The sequence below is a fragment of the Macaca nemestrina genome, chromosome 7 (assembly GCF_043159975.1).
Source record: "Macaca nemestrina isolate mMacNem1 chromosome 7, mMacNem.hap1, whole genome shotgun sequence".
Taxonomy (NCBI): Eukaryota; Metazoa; Chordata; class Mammalia; order Primates; family Cercopithecidae; genus Macaca; species Macaca nemestrina.
The window spans coordinates 126,160,624-126,177,866 of record NC_092131.1 but is presented as its reverse complement, the minus strand read 5'-3'; the positions used below and the strand labels follow the sequence as shown (position 1 = coordinate 126,177,866).

Here is a 17,243-nt window from a genome sequence, read left to right as displayed (position 1 = left end):
CCCATGGAGGTTTACTATGTAAACACCAATCACAATAAAAGCTTGTCTTCACTCCCAGCCCATCTCTCCAAGTGGGTCTCTCTCAACCCTCCAAAGCTCTGGGTTTTTAAACATTTACTCTGGCCTCTACTCTCTCGGTGTTCATCTCTGCACATCACTGTCTCTTTCATTCCTTTTTCTGAGTTTCTCTGTTTCTAAGCCTCTCTCTCTTTCTCTGTCTCTCTCTTTCTCTCCCTGCTCCTTTGCGTAATTTGTCCCTATTTCTTGCTTCTTTCTTGCTTCATTATGCTCCCTTACCTATCTTTTTTTTTTTTTTGAGACGGAGTCTCGCTCTGTCGCCCGGGCTGGAGTGCAGTGGCCGGATCTCAGCTCACTGCAAGCTCCGCCTCCCAGGTTTACGCCATTCTCCTGCCTCAGCCTCCCGAGTAGCTGGGACTACAGGCGCCCGCCACCTCGCCCGGCTAGTTTTTTGTATTTTTTATTAGAGACGGGGTTTCACGGTGTTAGCCAGGATGGTCTCGATCTCCTGACCTCGTGATCCGCCCGTCTCGGCCTCCCAAAGTGCTGGGATTACAGGCTTGAGCCACCGCGCCCGGCCTCCCTTACCTATCTTATCTTTCCATGTCTTTTTTCTCTCCAGGCCTTGATCTCTCATTTCAATCTCTCTCTCCGTGTGTCTCTGTCTCTGTTTGCAACTCTTCTTTCTCGTCCTCCTATGTCTGTCTTCCCTTGGATCTGTGTTCTTGCCTCTCTGAATATCATCTCCGATCTTCCGTCCTCTGTTCTCGCTTTCCCCCTGCGCCTGTAGATCTGAAGGACCTTCCGCAGTCACCACACTCTCCTGCTCTCAGCTCTTTCTCACTCCTTTCTGGCACGTCTCAGAGGCTCCTGGCATCGGCATGGGAGGTTATTCTCCCCAGTTTACAGATATGGAAGCTGAGGCTCTGGCTGCTGGTGCCAGGCTCCCATCTCTGGGTCTCTTGCTTCTGCCTACTTGCCATGCTCTTGTCCCTGAGGTGTCCGTCAACCACCTGATCCGGCCGGGGCCCGGGAACTAGCACCTCGGACAGCTCCTGGAAGGTGCTGGGGAGGCCGGGTCGTCCTTCTCGCGAGCTCAGGAGGAGCGGCCTTGGGAGTAGAGCGGAAGTCTCGCGAGAGTGACTGCTGCAGGCAGCGGCGGCGCGGGCGCGCGCGGAGACGACCCCGGGCGCGCGCGCGCGCGCGCTCCCCGCCTCCAGCCCGGGAGCGGCTTGCGGCCGGCTCCGCGCCGCATCGCTCTGGTGCAGCGCAGCTCAGGGCAGCGCGGCGGCCTTTAGGCAGCCGAACGGCCGCGGCAGGTGAGTCTGGGCATGAAGGCTGGGAGGAGAGCTTTGCAGGGAAGCTGGGCGCGTGGCGAGAGGGGTGGGGGTCGCTGGCTGCAGCTTTGTACCCTCTACACTTCACCTTTGGATTCAGGGAGCAGGCCGAACTGTTGAAGAGGTGGGGATGGAGGTGACCTTTACTGTTTGGGGCTGGGGAAGAGCGCTCAGGGCGCACCCAGGCCCCCCAAACCCACCAAGCACCCCCATTCCCATCTGTGACTCCCGCAGAGGGAACTGGGCCTTTGGGTGACGTCAGACCCTGGATCTGGAGCCTGAGCTTTGGGCCCTCCATCCCCCCCAGCCCCACCTGGCGTTCCCTGGAAACCGACCTTCTGGGGATGGCGCGCGCGGCCGGGGATGGGGGCGACTGGAAGGGGGTGCCAATGGACTCCTTCGGGTCTTTCCTTCCAACCAGCGCCTGCAGGTGGACCTGGGTTGACTTCCCTCACCTCCCTGGGGCGGGCGACCTTTGGATGGCGGACCTCAGCCGCCCCAGGGTTGCTGGGGTACGGGAGCGCTGGCCCAGGCCACCAGGCGGGCTCCATCAGGGCTTTGGGTGGTGAGCTGGGGGCGCCGGAATTTGGCTCATTTCAGCGCTGGCTGGAGTCGGTCACGAGGATGGAGGTGAGGTGTTTGGGAACCGATTCCTTTCCCCCGCCTCCGGGAGCTCCTGGTCTGGGGGGTTGGGGGAACCAAGTAGAGACTGGGACTGAGCATTCGCTGTCACAGGCGGCTTAAACCGGTAATGTCCCAGCTTCCCGGTGGGGAGATCTGTGAGGGCCTAGCAGACTTTCCCAGGGACACAGAAAGGGAGGCGACAGCCAGCGAATAGGAGACTTCCAGAGGTGATGGGATTTGGGTGGGAGGAGAGGCAAGAGAGGGCATTCCAGGAGAATGTATGGGCAAAGGCACAGGGGTGAAAACGAGCACAGCTGTTAGGGGCTGAACCTGGGAGCTCAGCCATGTGACTGCCGGTGGGGTGGTGAAGTCTGGAGAAATTTGCAACCTGTACCCTATGTGTTCTGCCTCACGAAGCAGGGCTCTGAAAGAGGTAGATGGTTCTTGCAGAGGCATGATTGGCAGAGAGATTTTGTTTGGGGCTACACAGGTCTTGCTAACTTAGGTTTGTTCTGGGCTTGGTGAGCCCTAGGGCAAAGTCTCCAGAGCTGAGAGGGGGCTGTCTCTGGTGAATGGGCCCCTGAAAGAGGGTCTTAGCTTTAGCAAACCCCTTGGACAGTTAGTGGGGTCCCAGGATGGGAGTTCTAGAGAGAGACCTCGGTCTTTGTGGCTGTTTTTAATATTTTCCTGAGTGGCCACCTCCAAGCAAGTTTCCCAAGTCACCTGCCCTCTCTGGGCATCTCTTTGCTAGCACCTTTCTCTAGGGATGAAATAATAGGACTAAGTAGTGACCTCTCTTGAGGATGCTCCTTGTTCTAGTTTAGAGCATCCCCTCGTTCTTCTCCCTCTTCCTTTTCCTTTCCTCCCCCATCCCTCTGCCTCCCTGTCCCTGTCCCAACCCCTTGCCCCCCACAGCATTTCCTTTACAGGCTGCACTTCCTACCATGCTGCCAGCCGGGAGTTTCGGAAGGTTTCCTGGAGGAAGTGTAATACAGCAGGTTTGACAGCAGCTTTGGACTTAGTCTCATTGGGGGAGGGTGTTAATTGCCTCCCTCCCACCCCTTGGGAGAGTGTCCAAGTCTTAAGCAAGTATATGGATTCACTGTGCCCTGTGCTGGGTCCCTCCTGGAAACTCCATCCAGGAGAGAGTAAAGAAGAGATTATGGGAGAAGACGTGAACACTTAGTGCCCAATGACTGACTCAAATGTATGCAGCGGGATGCAGAGCAGCGGTTTTTGGAAAGGCTTCCCAGAAGGGGTGGGATGTGAGAAGGTGGCAGGACTTAGAGGATCTGATAGTGCTGCCAGTTTAGGGGCACTGGAAGCAGAGGAGGCAGCTAGAGATGATCTTCTGCGTGAGGCTGGGAGTGTAGGAGGCAGGTCAGCCTGTAAGCAGCAAAAGGTTGTGGGGAGGGAGGTTTGTAGCTGACTGGCAGAAAGCCTTGAATGCCAGGCAAGGATCTGTAGGAGGCTACTGAACAGTCATCAGTAGGACAGGGATAGCATGGCCAGGAGACTGCTGCTTTCTGAGGATTATTCATAGTTCTGGGATTTCAGGACAGAAGATGGGGCTAGGAGTGGGATGAGGGGATTAGAGGTAGAGCAGGAGGGGGAAACTTCCATCTTAGCAGATTGACTCTGGGCAGCAGAAAAGAATCACCATTTCTGTGCCAGGGATGAGGGGCCCATCCTGGTGAGCAGGGAGCCCTGGAGTTAGCCCTAGGGCTCTGGCCTGATCTGAAGCCAGGCTTGACCCTCTTCTGCTGCCAGGGGCCTCAATCTCCCCACTGTGGGGGCTTCTGTCCTCCTAGCTTCACAAAAAGGAATGGAATACATTATAGTCAGGGTTTCTTAAACAAAATTCAGGTAGTATATACTGTCTTATTGATAATTAAGGAGGTGTTTCCCAAGGCCTACATCTTTGGAGGGGTATGTAGCCCCCATCCCCATTATAAAAGATTATCAGTTGAGCAGATTGCTACTTCTTCTGTTTTGTAGTCTTTAAGAACTTTGGTTTGGCCAGCACGGTGGCTCATGCCTATAATCCCAGCACTTTGGGAGGCCGAGGTGGGTGGATCACCTGAGGTCAGGAGTTCGAGACCAGCCTGGCCAACATGGTGAAACCTCGTCTCTACTAAAAATACAAAAATTAGCCAGGCATGGTAGTGCACATCTGTAATCCCAGCTACCAGGGAAGCCGAGGCAGGAGAATCATTTGAACCTGGGTAGCGGAGGTTGTAGTGAGCTGAGATTGTGCCACTGCACTCCAGCCTGGACAATAGAGTGAGACTCCAGCTCAAAAAAAAAAAAAAAAAGAAAGAAAGAAAGAAAAAAAAAGAACTTTGGTTTGCAGAGGCCAGTGATTGCTGTCTTCCCCTCCAACCCCCCACCCCCCATTTCAAAGGCTTGCCCTGAAACAAGGGCAGAGAAGCCTGGAAGCTTCCATTTCTGTGACCCTAGTCTTTTACCGCCCTCTCAAGTCCCAGATTCTCTCTGCCCTAACCTTTATATACAAACAAGGCAGCTTTGCCCTGTGCTCTGGTTTCTACTCTGAATCATTCATACTTTGCTGCACTGACTTCTCTGGAACTGTAAGCAGACTTTTGGGAGATTGTCTGGGACCAGGGACAAGGGTTAGGCTAGAGCCCGGTTAGGGAGGAGACTCCTCCTTTGAGGCCCCTATGTTCTAGTTGTTTTCTCCTCTCCCTCTGCTTCCTTGTTTTCCTGGAGGTCTTTAGTGCTAGACCACAGTTGCCCACTCCACATCCCATTGTCTCAGGGGAGGTAGTGCCTCTTTCAGTCACAATTTTTACCAACTACATCTGAATGTGGTCCTCATTGGCATGGGGCCACCTCTGAAATCTTAAACTCTAGTATTTTTCTCTAACCACAGTCCAACTTCTGCTTTATGTGCTCTGACCTCAAGGAGACCTCTGGTTCTCAGACACCTCCATTTTCTCCGTCTCATGAATTGCCTCTTCTGTGTTTTTTCTGAACTCCATGCCCTCAACCACTGTGCCACTTTGCCTGTGTGTCACTCCAGCTGCCATGAAGGGTCTCCAGTCTTAGCCATCCCTCCATCACTTATAGAAACCCCTCTCCTCATTCCCATCAGTTCCCCTTTCTATTCCATGGGAGGAGTATTCCAAACTGGACTACTCTCGCCAGGCCCTTTGCTCATGTAGAGGTTGGTTGGATTGTGTGTGGGGGAGGTGGAACCACCCCCATGTTTTCCCATTTCTCTCAAATCCCAGTAGAAGAAGATTCCTACTCTAATGCACCTGATCTGTGCTATGGATGCCGACCCATCCTGTCTCTTTTGTACCATTGTCCATCAGTTATTTTCCCCTTCATTGTATTTTTAGACTCTCTGGTATTTCCCTTAATAACTCTCTCCCACCTTATAAATATGCTCAAGTCTTCTATTCTGGGAGAAGCCTTTCTAACTCTGTGTCCTCCTCTCACTGCTGCCATTTTAAACCTATGACTTTGTCTTGATACAAAAGATGGATATATGACCATTGTAGAAATTTTAGAAAATAAAGAAAACAAATAACTTATCCCACTATCAAGAGACAACTACTTATTTGTTTATTTTTATTTTTATTTTTTGAGATGGAGTCTCACTCTTGTCACCCAGGCTGGAGTGCGGTGGCATGATCTCAGCTCACAGCAACCTCTGCCTCCTGAGTTCAAGAGATTCTCCTGTCTCAGCCTCCCAAGTAGCTGGGATTACAGGTGTATATCACCACACCTGGCTAATTTTTGGGTATTTTTAGTACAGACGGCATTTCACCATGTTGGCCAGGCTGGTCTCGAATCCCTGACCTCAAGTGATCCGAACACCTTGGTCTCCGAAAGTGTTGAGATTACAGGTGTGAGCCACTGCACCCAGCCAAGAGGCAACTACTATTAATCTTTTGGCGTATGATGTTTCACTCTTGTCCCAGATATTCTGTGACTGTGTGTATTAAAATTTCATTCAAGCTTTTTGAAAGACTGGTCTGCTAGATCTGTCTCTTTTTCTTCTCCCTCATATTTTCCTAGTTTCTTGGCAGCTTGGCTTCTCCCCTTTCACTTCCCTGAAACCATAGAGCTCATAGCTGGCTCAATTTTGCTAGTGTAATAAAACACTTCCTGGCCGGGTGCAGTGGCTCATGCCTATAATCCCAGTACTTTGGGAGGCCGAGGTGGGTGGATCATGAGGTCAGGAGATCGAGACCGTCTTGGCTAACACAGTGAAACCCCGTCTCTACTAAAAATAGAAAAAATTAGGCCGGGCACAGGGGCTCTCACTTGTAATTCCAGCACTTTGGGAGGCCAAGGCAGGGGGATCACAAGGTCAGGAGATCGAGACTATCCTGGCTAACATGGTGAAACCCCGTCTCAACTAAATACAAAAAATTAGCCAGGCGTGGTGGCGGGCGCCTGTAGTCCCAGCTACTCAGGAGGCTGAGGCAGGAAAATGGTGTGAACCCGGGAGGCAGAGCTTGCAGTGAGCCAAGATCGCACCACTGCACTCCAGCCTGGGCGACAGAGCGAGACTCCATCTCAAAACAAAAACAAAAACAAACAAACAAACAAAAAAATTAGCCAGCCATGGTGGTGCACGCCTGTAGTCCCAGCTACTCGGGAGGCCGAGGCAGGGGAATCACTTGAACCCAGGAGACGGAAGTTGCAGTGAGCCGAGATTGCTCCACGACACTCCAGCCTGGTGACAGAGAGAGATGCCGTCTCAAAAATAAATAAATAAAATAAAACACTTCCTGATTGCCATATCAACTTGTCACCTGACTGCTTCACAGCCATGGACGTTGTTGACCCAGTTGACCAGTCATTAAAAAGATTGAGATGGATCTGTATTCATTGACATGAAAAACTTTCACAAGATACTGTTGAGTGGGAAAAAACAGGTTATAAAACAGGATGTGTGGAATGATCTCATTTTTGTCATATATGCTTCTATATACATTAAAATTGAAAGCCAACAAAATCCCCCAAACCTAAAGATCAGACTGTTAAAGGGGTGGCATCTGAGAAGGGGGATTTTGGGAAGACTTTTCTACTTTATGCGCTTAGATTTTTGTTTTAATTGCATATATTTTTACACATAACTAAAAAGCAACATATTAATTAACTAATTAGTTTAGAGATGAGGTCTCACTATGTTACCCAGGCTGTAGTGCGGTAACCATTCACAGGTGCAATCATAGCTCACTGTAGCGTCCAACTCCTGGGCTCACACAATCCTCCCGCCTCAGCCTCCTGAGTAACTGGGACTACAGGCACACACCACTGTGCTAGGCATATTTAAAAAAACTTTAAGGCCATTTTTTTTTTTTTTTTGAGAGGGAGTCTTATTATGTCGCCCAGGCTGGAGTGCAGTGGCGCGATCTCTGCTCACTGAAAGCTCCGCCTCCCGGGTTCACACCATTCTCTTGCCTCAGCCTCCCAAGTAGCTGGGACTACAGGCACCCCCATCACGCCCAGCTAATTTTTTTTTTTAGTAGAGATAGGGTTTCACCGTGTTTGCCAGGATGGTCTCGGTCTCCTGACCTCGTGATCCGCCTGCCTCAGCCTGTCAGAGTGCTGGGATTACAGGCGAGAGCCACCACGCCCAGCCTTTTTTTTTTTTTTTTTTTTTTTTTTTTTTTTAAGGAGAAGAAGAATAAAATCCTTCAGTGGCTCCCATGACTCTGAGGACAAACTCCAAATCCTTCCCATGGCCTTCAAGGCCAGGATGACCTAGCCCCATTTACCTTTCAACTCCATTTTTGCCTTTCCTTTGCTCCCTCCACTTTGAGATTCATCCTCCCTCTGCCTCTTTCTCTTCCTTAAGTATGCCATGCTATTGCTCTTCTGACCTTCACACCTGCTTTCCTGATTCTCTTTCCCTGGCCAACTCCCTATTCCTTGTTAAAGGTTCAGCTCCAGACTGGGCACTCTGGCTCATGCCTGTAATCCCAGCACTTTGGGAGGCCGAGGCGGGTGGATCACGAGAGGTCAAGACATTGAGACTAGCTGAGATCATCCTGGCCAACGTGGTGAAACCCTGTCACTACTAAAGATATAAAAAATTAGCCAGGTGCACACGCGCCTGTAATCCCAGCTACTCAGGAGGCTGAGGCAGGAAAATCACTTGAACCCTGGAGGTGGAGATTGCAGTGAGCCGAGATCGTGGCAATTGCACCCCAGCCTGGGCGACAGGGCAAGACTCTGTCTCAAAAAAAAAAAAAAAAAAAAAAGACTAACCTGGGCAATATGGCGAAACCCCATTCTACCAAGAAACAAAACAAAAGAATTAGATGGGCGTGATGGCACGCACCTGTAGTCCCAGCTACTTGGGAGGCTGAGGTGGAAGGATGTTGAGGCTGCAGTGAGCTGTGATTGTACCACTGCACTCCAGCCTGGGCAATAGAGCGAGACCCTGTCTCAAATAAAAAATAAAACAAAATTGAACGCCTGTGAAAATAAAAATAATAAAACAGAAAATTGAAGCAGCCATCCGGGACGCTCTCGCTGCCCATCTAAGACCTCAAACCTGCCTGCATCTGCTTGGATCCTGTTTGGCTTCCCACCTGTTAGGATCAAGGCTTGTCCACCTCCTTGCACTGGTGCCCCTGTGTCTCCCTCTTCACAGGCTTTGTCTATCAGGTAGCCTCTATCTCTACTGTAATTGCAACCTTTCTATATATCCTACACATCTCTGCCTTATTTCCATCTTAAATGACCCCCAGCTGCAGCCCTCCCTGGGCCCTCTCCCTACCCCCATATCCTACCCAGGTAGTACCCTATCTTTATTCTTTTTTTTTTTTTTTTTTTTTTTTTGAGACGGAGTCTCGCTGTGTGGCCCAGGCTAGAGTGCAGTGGCCCGATCTCGGCTCACTGCAAGCTCCACCTCCCGGGTTCGCCATTCTCCCGCCTCAGCCTCCGAGTAGCTGGGACTACAGGCGCCCGCCACCACGCCCGGCTAGTTTTTTGTATTTTTTTAGTAGAGACGGGGTTTCACCATGTTAGCCAGGATGGTCTCGATCTCCTGACCTCGTGATCCACCCGCCTCGGCCTCCCAAAGTGCTGGGATTACAGGCTTGAGCCACCGCGCCCGGCCCCTATCTTTATTCTTGCTCTATATTCTCAGCCAGGCTTCTCTCTCACTACTGTCACCACCAAAACCATTCTTGCTGGATTCACAGCTGACTCGATGCTGTTAGTGTCATGAACGCGTTAGTCCCAGTAGTGCCATCCTTTCACATGGGAGCCCTCAGTGGCATTGTCACATTTGTCCAGTCTCTGCTCCTGGCTGTGGAGACTCCACACTCTCTGGGGTCTCCTCCTGCCTCATCAGCTGCTCCTTCTCATTCTTTCCCAACTATCCTATTGTGCTTTTTTCTTTTTTTTTCTGCTTGACTTTCTTGACTTTTTATTTTTTTGAACAGGTAATGCATTTATATGATTTACAGTTCACAAAGATGTTCCAAATTTTGTCAGTTCTAAGATGAACATTTTGATATTTCTGAAAACATTTTCATGTCTGTGTTTTAAAATTTCTGTCATCTTACAGTTACAAATTGGCTTTTTTTTTTTTTTTTTTGACATGGAGTCTGGCTCTGTTACTCAGGCTGGAGTGCAGTGGCACAATCTCAGCTCACTGCAACCTCTGCCTCCTGGGCTCAAGTGATTCTCCTGCCTCAGCCTCCCGTGTAGCTGGGATTACAGGTGCATGCTGTTGCACCCGGCTAATTTTTAAATTTTTAGTAGAGACAGAGTTTCACTGTGTTGGCCAGGCTGGTCTCGAACTCCTGACCTCAAGTGATCTGCCCACCTCAGCCTCTCAAAGTGCTGGGATTACAAATGTGAGCCATGGTGCTCAGCCTGCAAATTGGCAATTTTTGTTTTTACTTTTAGTCAATAAAATAATGGTCTATCTTAAAATTGATGATTTCATCAATTATATGGAAATAGCATAAGGATATATAGTAAACATTGTTTCCCATCTACTCTATATCCATTCCGTACCTTTGTTCTCCAGAGAGCCACAATTACCATGGTTTTTTTTTGATATCCTTCCAGAGATTCTTTGTGCATATATTGTCATTGTCAAATACAGATATGTATATTTTTCCCCACTTTTTATTTTGAAAAATTCAAAGCTACAAAAAAGTTTAAAGAATAGGGCAATGGGCTGGGCACAGTGACCTCATGCCTGTAATCCCAGCACATTGGGAAGCCAGGGCGGGCAGATCGCTTGAACCCAGGAGTTTGAGACCAGCTTGGGCAATGTAATGAGACCTTGTCTCTACAAAAAATAAAAAAATTAGCTGGGCATGGTGGTGCACACCTGTAGCCCCAGCTACTTGGGAAGCTGAGGTGGGAGGATTGCTTGAGCCCAGGAGTTTGAGACTGCAGTGAGCTGTGATTATGCCACTGCACTCCAGCCTGGGTGACAAAGTGAGACCCTATCTAAAAAAATAAATAAATAAAATAATGCAGTGACCAACTGTATACCCTTCTCCCATCAATTGTTAATATTTTGCAACATTTGCTTTATCTTTTATTTTTACTTTTTTTTTTTGAGATGGAGTTTCGCTCTTGTTGCCCAGACTGAAGTACAATGGCATGATCTCCGCTCACTGCAAACTCCACCTCCCGGGTTCAAGCGATTTTCCTGCCTCAGCCTCCTGAGTAGCTGGGATTACAGGCCTGCACCACCACGCCTGGCTAATTTTGTATTTTTAGTAGAGACAGGGTTTCTCCATGTTGGTCAGGCTGGTCTTGAACTCCCAACCTCAGGTGATCTGCCCGCCTCGGCCTCCCAAAGTGCTGGGATTACAGGCGTGAGCCACCATGTCCGGTCTATTTTTACTTTTTAGAGACAGGGTCTTGCTTTATTGCTCACTGAAGGCTTGAACACCTTGCCTTAGCTCCTCATGTAGCTGAGACTATAGGCACACGCCACCATGCCTGTTTCTGCTTTATATATGTGTATAAATTTTTTTGCAGAACCATTTGAAAGGAAGTTACAGACCAGACACTGCTTCTAAAGACCAGCGTGTATCTTCTAAGAACAAAGATGTTCTATAGGCTGGCATGGAGGCTCACGCCTGTAATCCCAGCACTTTGGGAGGCCAAGGCAGGTGGATCTCTTGAGCCCAGAACTTCAAGATCAGCCTAGGCAGCATGGCGAAACCTTCTCTCTGCAAAAAATACAAAAATTAAAATTAGCCAGGCATGATGGCATGCGCCTATAGTCCCAGCTACTCAGGAGGGTGAGACTTGAGGATCTCTTGAGCCTGGGATATCGAGGCTGCAGTGAGCTGTGATTGTGCTGCTGCACTCCTCCAGCCTGGGTGAGAGAGTGAGACCCTGTATCAAAAATAAAGAAAAAGAAAGAAAGAAACAAAAACATGCACACACACAATACCCAAGAAATTTAATAATGAATAGTAGTATCTTCTATGCAGCCTATATTCACGTTTCTCTAGTTGTCCTAAAAATGTCCTTTGTAGCTGTGATTTTAAAATCCAGGACCTGGCCGGGTGCAGTGGCCTGTAATCCCAGCACTTTGGGAGGCCAAGGCGGGCAGATCATGAAGTCAAGAGATGGAGACCATCCTGGCCAACATGGTGAAACCCCATCTCTACTAAAAATACAAAAATTAGCTGGGCGTGGTGGCATGCGCCTATACTCCCAGCTACTTGGGAGGCTGAGGCAGGAGAAATGCTTGAACCCGGGAGGCAGAGCTTGCAGTGCAGTGAGCTGAGATTGCGCCACTGCGTTCTAGCCTGGGTGACAGAGTGAGACTCCGTCTCAAAAAAAAAAAAAAAAAAAAAAAAAATCTAAGATCTGGGTTGGTGTGGTGGCTCACGCCTGTAATCTCAGCACTTTGGGAGGCCAAGGCAGGCGGATCTCCTGAGGTCGGGAGTTCGAGACCAGCCTGACCAACATGGAAAAATTCCATCTCTACTAAAAATACAAAATTTGCTGGGCGTGGTGGCGCATGCTTGTAATCCCAGCTACTCCAGAAGCTGAGGCAGGAGAATTGCTTGAACCCTGGAGGTGGAGGTTGCAGCAAGCCACGATTGTGCCATTGCACTCCAGCCTGGGCAACAAGAGCAAAACTCCATCTCAAAAAAAAAAAAAAATCCGACAGCCTTCCCCATTGCATTTGGTTGCATGTCTCTTTTGTCTCCATTAATTTAGAAAGTTCCCCCTGCCAATTTCTGTCTTTCATAACAATAACATTTGTCTTGTAGAATTTCCCACAATCTGAATTTGTCAGATTGTTTTTTCATAGTTATTTTCAGATTAAACATTTTTTTTGGCAACAGTATTCATCCATGACCTTGAGTCCTTCTGTGCACAGCATAGCAGGAGGCACATGATGTTCTTTCTTTTTTTCTTTTTTTGAGACGGAGTCTCACTCTGTCGCCCAGGCTGGAGTGCAGTGGTGCGATCTCGTCTTACTGCAACCTCCGCCTCCCAGGTTCAAGCGATTATCCTGCCTCAGCCTCCCGAGTAGTTGGGACTACAAGTACGTGCTACCATGCCTGGCTATTTTTTGTATTTTTTGGTAGAGACAAGGTTTCACTATGTTGGCCAGGCTGGTCTCTAACTGCTGACCTCAAGTGATCCGCCTCGGCCTCCCTCTCTTTTTTTTTTTTTGTTTTTTGCTTTGTTTTTTTGAGATGTAGTCTAGCTGTGTCACCCAGGCTGGAATGGAGTGGCACGCTCTCCGCCCACTGCAACCTCCCTCTCCTGGGTTCAAGCTATTCTCCTGCCCCAGCCTCTGGAGTAGCTGGGATTACAGGCACCCGCCACCACGCCCAGCTGAGTTTTCGTATTTTTAGTAGAGACAGGATTTCACTGTGTTGGCCAGGCTGGTCTTGAACTCCTGACCTTGTGATCCTCCTGCCTCAGCCTCCCAAAGTGCTGGGATTACAGATGTGAGCCACTGCACCAGGCCCTCCCTCTCTTTTAAAAAATAAAATAGACTGGGCGCGGTGGCTCAAGCCTGTAATCCCAGCACTTTGGGAGGCCAAGATGGGCGGATCACGAGGTCAGGAGATTGAGACCATCCTGGCTAACACGGTGAAACCCCGTCTCTACTAAAAAATACAAAAAAAGTAGCCAGGCGAGGTGGCAGGCGCCTGTAGTCCCAGCTACTCAGGAGGCTGAGGCAGGAGAATGGCATAAACCCAGGAGGCGGAGCTTGCAGTGAGCTGAGATCTGGCCACTGCACTCCAGCCCAGGCGACAGAGTGAGACTCCGTCTCAAAAAAAAAAAAAAAAAAAAAAGTCACTTTGGATTCATGGATTTTTTAAAAACAATAATCCATGTGGGCCAGGCAATGTGGCTCATGCCTGTAATCCCAGCAGTTTGGGAGGCCGAGGTGGGTGGATGGCTTGAGGCCAGGAGTTCAAGACCAGCCTGGCCAACATGGTGAAACCCTGTCTCTACTAAAAATACAACGACTGGCCAGGTGCGGTGGCTCAGGCCTGTAATCTCAGCACTTTGGGAGACCAAGGCAGGCGGATCACGAGGTCATGAGATCGAGACTATCCTGGCTAACACGGTGAAACCCTGTCTCTACTAAAAAAATACAAAAAAATTAGCTGGGCATGGTGCTGCCTGTAGTCCCAGCTACTCGGGAGGCTGAGGCAGGAGAATGGCGTGAACCTGGGAGGCGGAGCTTGCAGTGAGCCGAGATCGTGCCACTGCACTCCAGCCTGAGCGACGCAGCGAGACTCCATCTCAAAAAATAAATAAATAATTAAATAAAAAAACAGTTAGCTGGGTGTGGTGGCGGGGTGCCTGTAATCCCAGCTACTCGGGAGGCTGAAGCAGGAGAATCAGTTGAACCCAGGAGGCGGAGGTTGCCTGAGCTGAGATCACGCTGCTGCACTCCAGCCTGGGCAACATCGCGTGACTCTGTCTCAAAAAAAAAAAAAAAGAAAGAAAGAAAAGAAAAAAAAATTCACATGGTTATTACTTTTGATACTCTAATTGTCCCAAATTTGGTTGGTTGTAGCCTTTTCAGATTGGCTCTTGTGGCCTTTTGACTTGCCTCCATTAGTTATTGAGTACTTTCTTCTTTCTGATACCACAAGATGTTCCAGGCTAACCTTGTATTTCCTTTTCCTGGCTTGGAACCAGCCATATATATTTAAAAAATTCTGTGTTCATACTGATACCTCCGCTTTGAATCCAACACCACAAGGCTCTTTCTTACCTTTCCATGGTCTGTATTCTGTCTCCTTCAGTGAGAACCCACCTTCCCCAAATCATCAGCACACTGACTCATTTGCCCTCTTCTGTAGTATACATGGCAAAGCTTTAGAGTCATTGCAGCAGTACCAGCAGTAAGAGTAAACCTGCTAAAATTCATGACTTTTTTGCAGTTTCTTTTTCTTTTTTTGAGACAGGGTCTTGCTCTGTCACCCAGGCTGGAGTGCAGTGGTACAATCACACCTCACTGCAGCCTTGACTTCCAGAGTTGGAGTGATCCTCTCACCTCAACCTCAGGAGAAGCTGAGACTATAGGCGCACATCACCATGTCCCGCTAATGTTTGTATTTTTTTTTTTTTTTTTGAGATGGAGTCTCACTCTGTCGCCAGGCTGGAGGGCAGTGGCATGATCTCGGCTCACTGCAACCTCTGCCTCCCAGGGTCAAGCGATTCTCCTGCTTCAGTCTCCCGAGTAGCTGGGACTACAGGCACATGCCACCACACCCATGTAACTTTTGTATTTTTAGTAGAGATGGGGTTTCACCATGTTGGCCAGGATGGTCTTGATCTCTTGACCTCGTGATCCGCACGCCTCGGCCTCCCAAAGTGCTGGGATTACAGGCGTGAGCTACCATGCCTGGCCATGTTTGTATTTTTTCTAGAGACTGTATCTTGCTGTGTTACTCAGGCTGGTCTTGAACTTCTGAACTCAAGTGATCCATCTGCCTTGGCATCTCAAGGTGCTGGGATTCCAGTCATGAGCCACTGCACCCAGCCTGTTTGCACTTATTTTTGCCCTTGAGGTTTATCTTTCTAAGAGTACACAGAATTACTGTGATCAAAAGTTACTTGGGCCTTTTTTTTTTGTCTGTAAGATTGTTAGCAATTTAAAGTATAGTTAGCTTGATTTGTTTTTGTTTCAGTTTTAGGGTTTGCTTTTCTTTTTGGTTTAAGTTTTTGAAATATGGAAGTCATTTTATGTGTACAAGTATATTAAAAAAGCTTGTTAACAAGTATGTAAAGAATGGAAGTCTCTCTACTCATCCATTACTTTCTGGTTGATTCTTCCTGTGTTTCTTTTCAAAAATAAGCAAATTCATATGTGCATTTTTACTTCCCCTTTCTTACATAAGGGGTAGCATATGATTTACACTTTTCGTCCTCTGCTTTTTTTTTTTTTTTTTTTAAACTTAATATATCCTGGAAAGCATTCCACAGCAGTTTACTGAGCTCATCTTTATTTTTTTTTTTAATTTATTTTATTTTTTTGAGACATGGTTTCACTCTGTCACCCAGGCTGGAGTGCAGCAGCGCAATCTTGGCTCACTGCAACCTCTGCCTTCTGGGTTCGAGATTCTCCCACCTCAGCCTCATGAGTAGTTGGGATTACAGGCTCATGCCATCATGCCCGGCTAATTTTTGTATTTTTTTGGTAGAGATGGGGTTTCACCATGTTGGCCAGGCTATTCTCAAACTCCTGACCTCAAGTGATCCTCCTGCCTTCGCCTCTGAAAGTGCTGGGATTACAGGTGTGAGTCACCGTGGCTGGCCTCTTTTTTACATCTGTGTAATACTCTATTGCATGATGCATCTTGTATATTTAAATAGTCACATTTAGGTTGCTTTCAGCATTTTGCTAATGCAAGTAGTGTCATGTTGAATAACGTGTGTGTTTGTCATTTCTTATATCTGGGTAAATGACTAACAGGATCAGGATTATTAGGTTAAAAGGAAAATATATTCTTTTTTTTTTTTTTTTTTGAGACGGAGTCTCGCTCTGTCGCCCAGGCTGGAGTGCTGTGGCCGGATCTCACCTCACTGCAAGCTCCGCCTCCCGGGTTTACGCCATTCTCCTGCCTCAGCCTCCCGAGTAGTTGGGACTACAGGCGCCCGCCACCTCGCCCGGCTAGTTTTTTGTATTTTTTTTTTTTTAGTAGAGACGGGGTTTCACCGTGTTAGTCAGGCTGGTCTCGATCTCCTGACCTCGTGATCCGCCCGTCTTGGCCTCCCAAAGTGCTGGGATTACAGGCTTGAGCCACTGCGCCCGGCCAAAAGGAAAATATATTCTTATTCTCTTCCTTTAACATGAAAGGTTTACCATACAGACTGTTGTACATCTTGCTTTTTTTAACTAATCATGTTTTTGGAGATTTTTCCATATCAGTACCCGGAGAACCTCTTTCTCTTTTTAAAATTTTTAACAGCTGCAGAGCATTTTTAAAAATAGCTGCGGAACAGTCCATTGTATGACTGTACCATTGGTTTAATCAGTCCCCTATTGATGTTATCCTTTGTTATTCAAAACAGTGTTGCAATTAATGCGCCTGTGTATGGATATCATTTCCTGATTGTCTCTATCATACCCTTATCTTTTCTTTTTGTGGTAGATGTTACTGGGTTTTTATATCTGTATTTGATCCCATATCACAAAAGGGCCCAAAAGATTGTAATTGCCTGATCTTTTAATCAGGTCCAGAGGAATTTGACTGGAATGCTAGAAGTGTTTTTATATGTGTGTGTGTGTGTGTGTGTGTGTGTGTGTATGTTTTTCCTTTGAGACAGTCTTGCTCTGTTGCCCAGGCTGGAGTGCAGTGGTACAATCACGGCTTACTGCAGCCTCCACCTCCCAGACTCAAGCAGTCCTCCCACTTCAGCCTCCTGAGGAACTGGGACTATAGGCACGCACCACCGTGCCTGCCTAATTTTTTATTTTTTGTAGAGATGGAATCTCACTATGTTGGCCAGACTGGTCTTGAACTACTGGTCTCAAGTGATCCTCCTGCCTCAGCCTCCCAAAATGATGGAATTACAGGTGTGAGCCACTGCGCCTAGCCTGAAGTTTTTATTTTAAAGCAAACTTCTCATGGAAGTCTAACACACAGGAGATTGCACAAGTTGTAACTGTATGCTTGGAGAATGTTCACAAAATCTACCTCTGTGTATCCAGCACCCCTACCAGGAACAGATGCTGGGCCCTCAGTCGCTGCCCCATCAAGGGTAATACTGTCTTGACTTCTAATACCATAGATTAGTTTTTCC

The 17,243-nt window shown here is 48.1% G+C and overlaps 1 protein-coding gene across 4 annotated transcripts in view; it reads left to right on the top strand.

Annotated features, from left to right (window-relative positions):
- Positions 1-1,258: 1,258 nt before the first annotated feature.
- Positions 1,259-17,243, top strand: part of LOC105490973 (secretory carrier membrane protein 5) — a 28,208-nt gene continuing 12,223 nt past the window's right edge. The window contains exons 1-2 of one of the 4 annotated variants that reach the window (XM_071100989.1): positions 1,314-1,337; positions 17,152-17,201. The gene's annotated coding sequence lies outside the window, so the exon portion shown is untranslated. Of the gene's footprint in view, positions 1,338-1,961; positions 1,986-2,901; positions 2,978-17,151; positions 17,202-17,243 lie in introns of those variants that run through there. The other 3 variants (XM_024795795.2, XM_024795796.2, XM_071100990.1) reach the window with 3 other exon arrangements.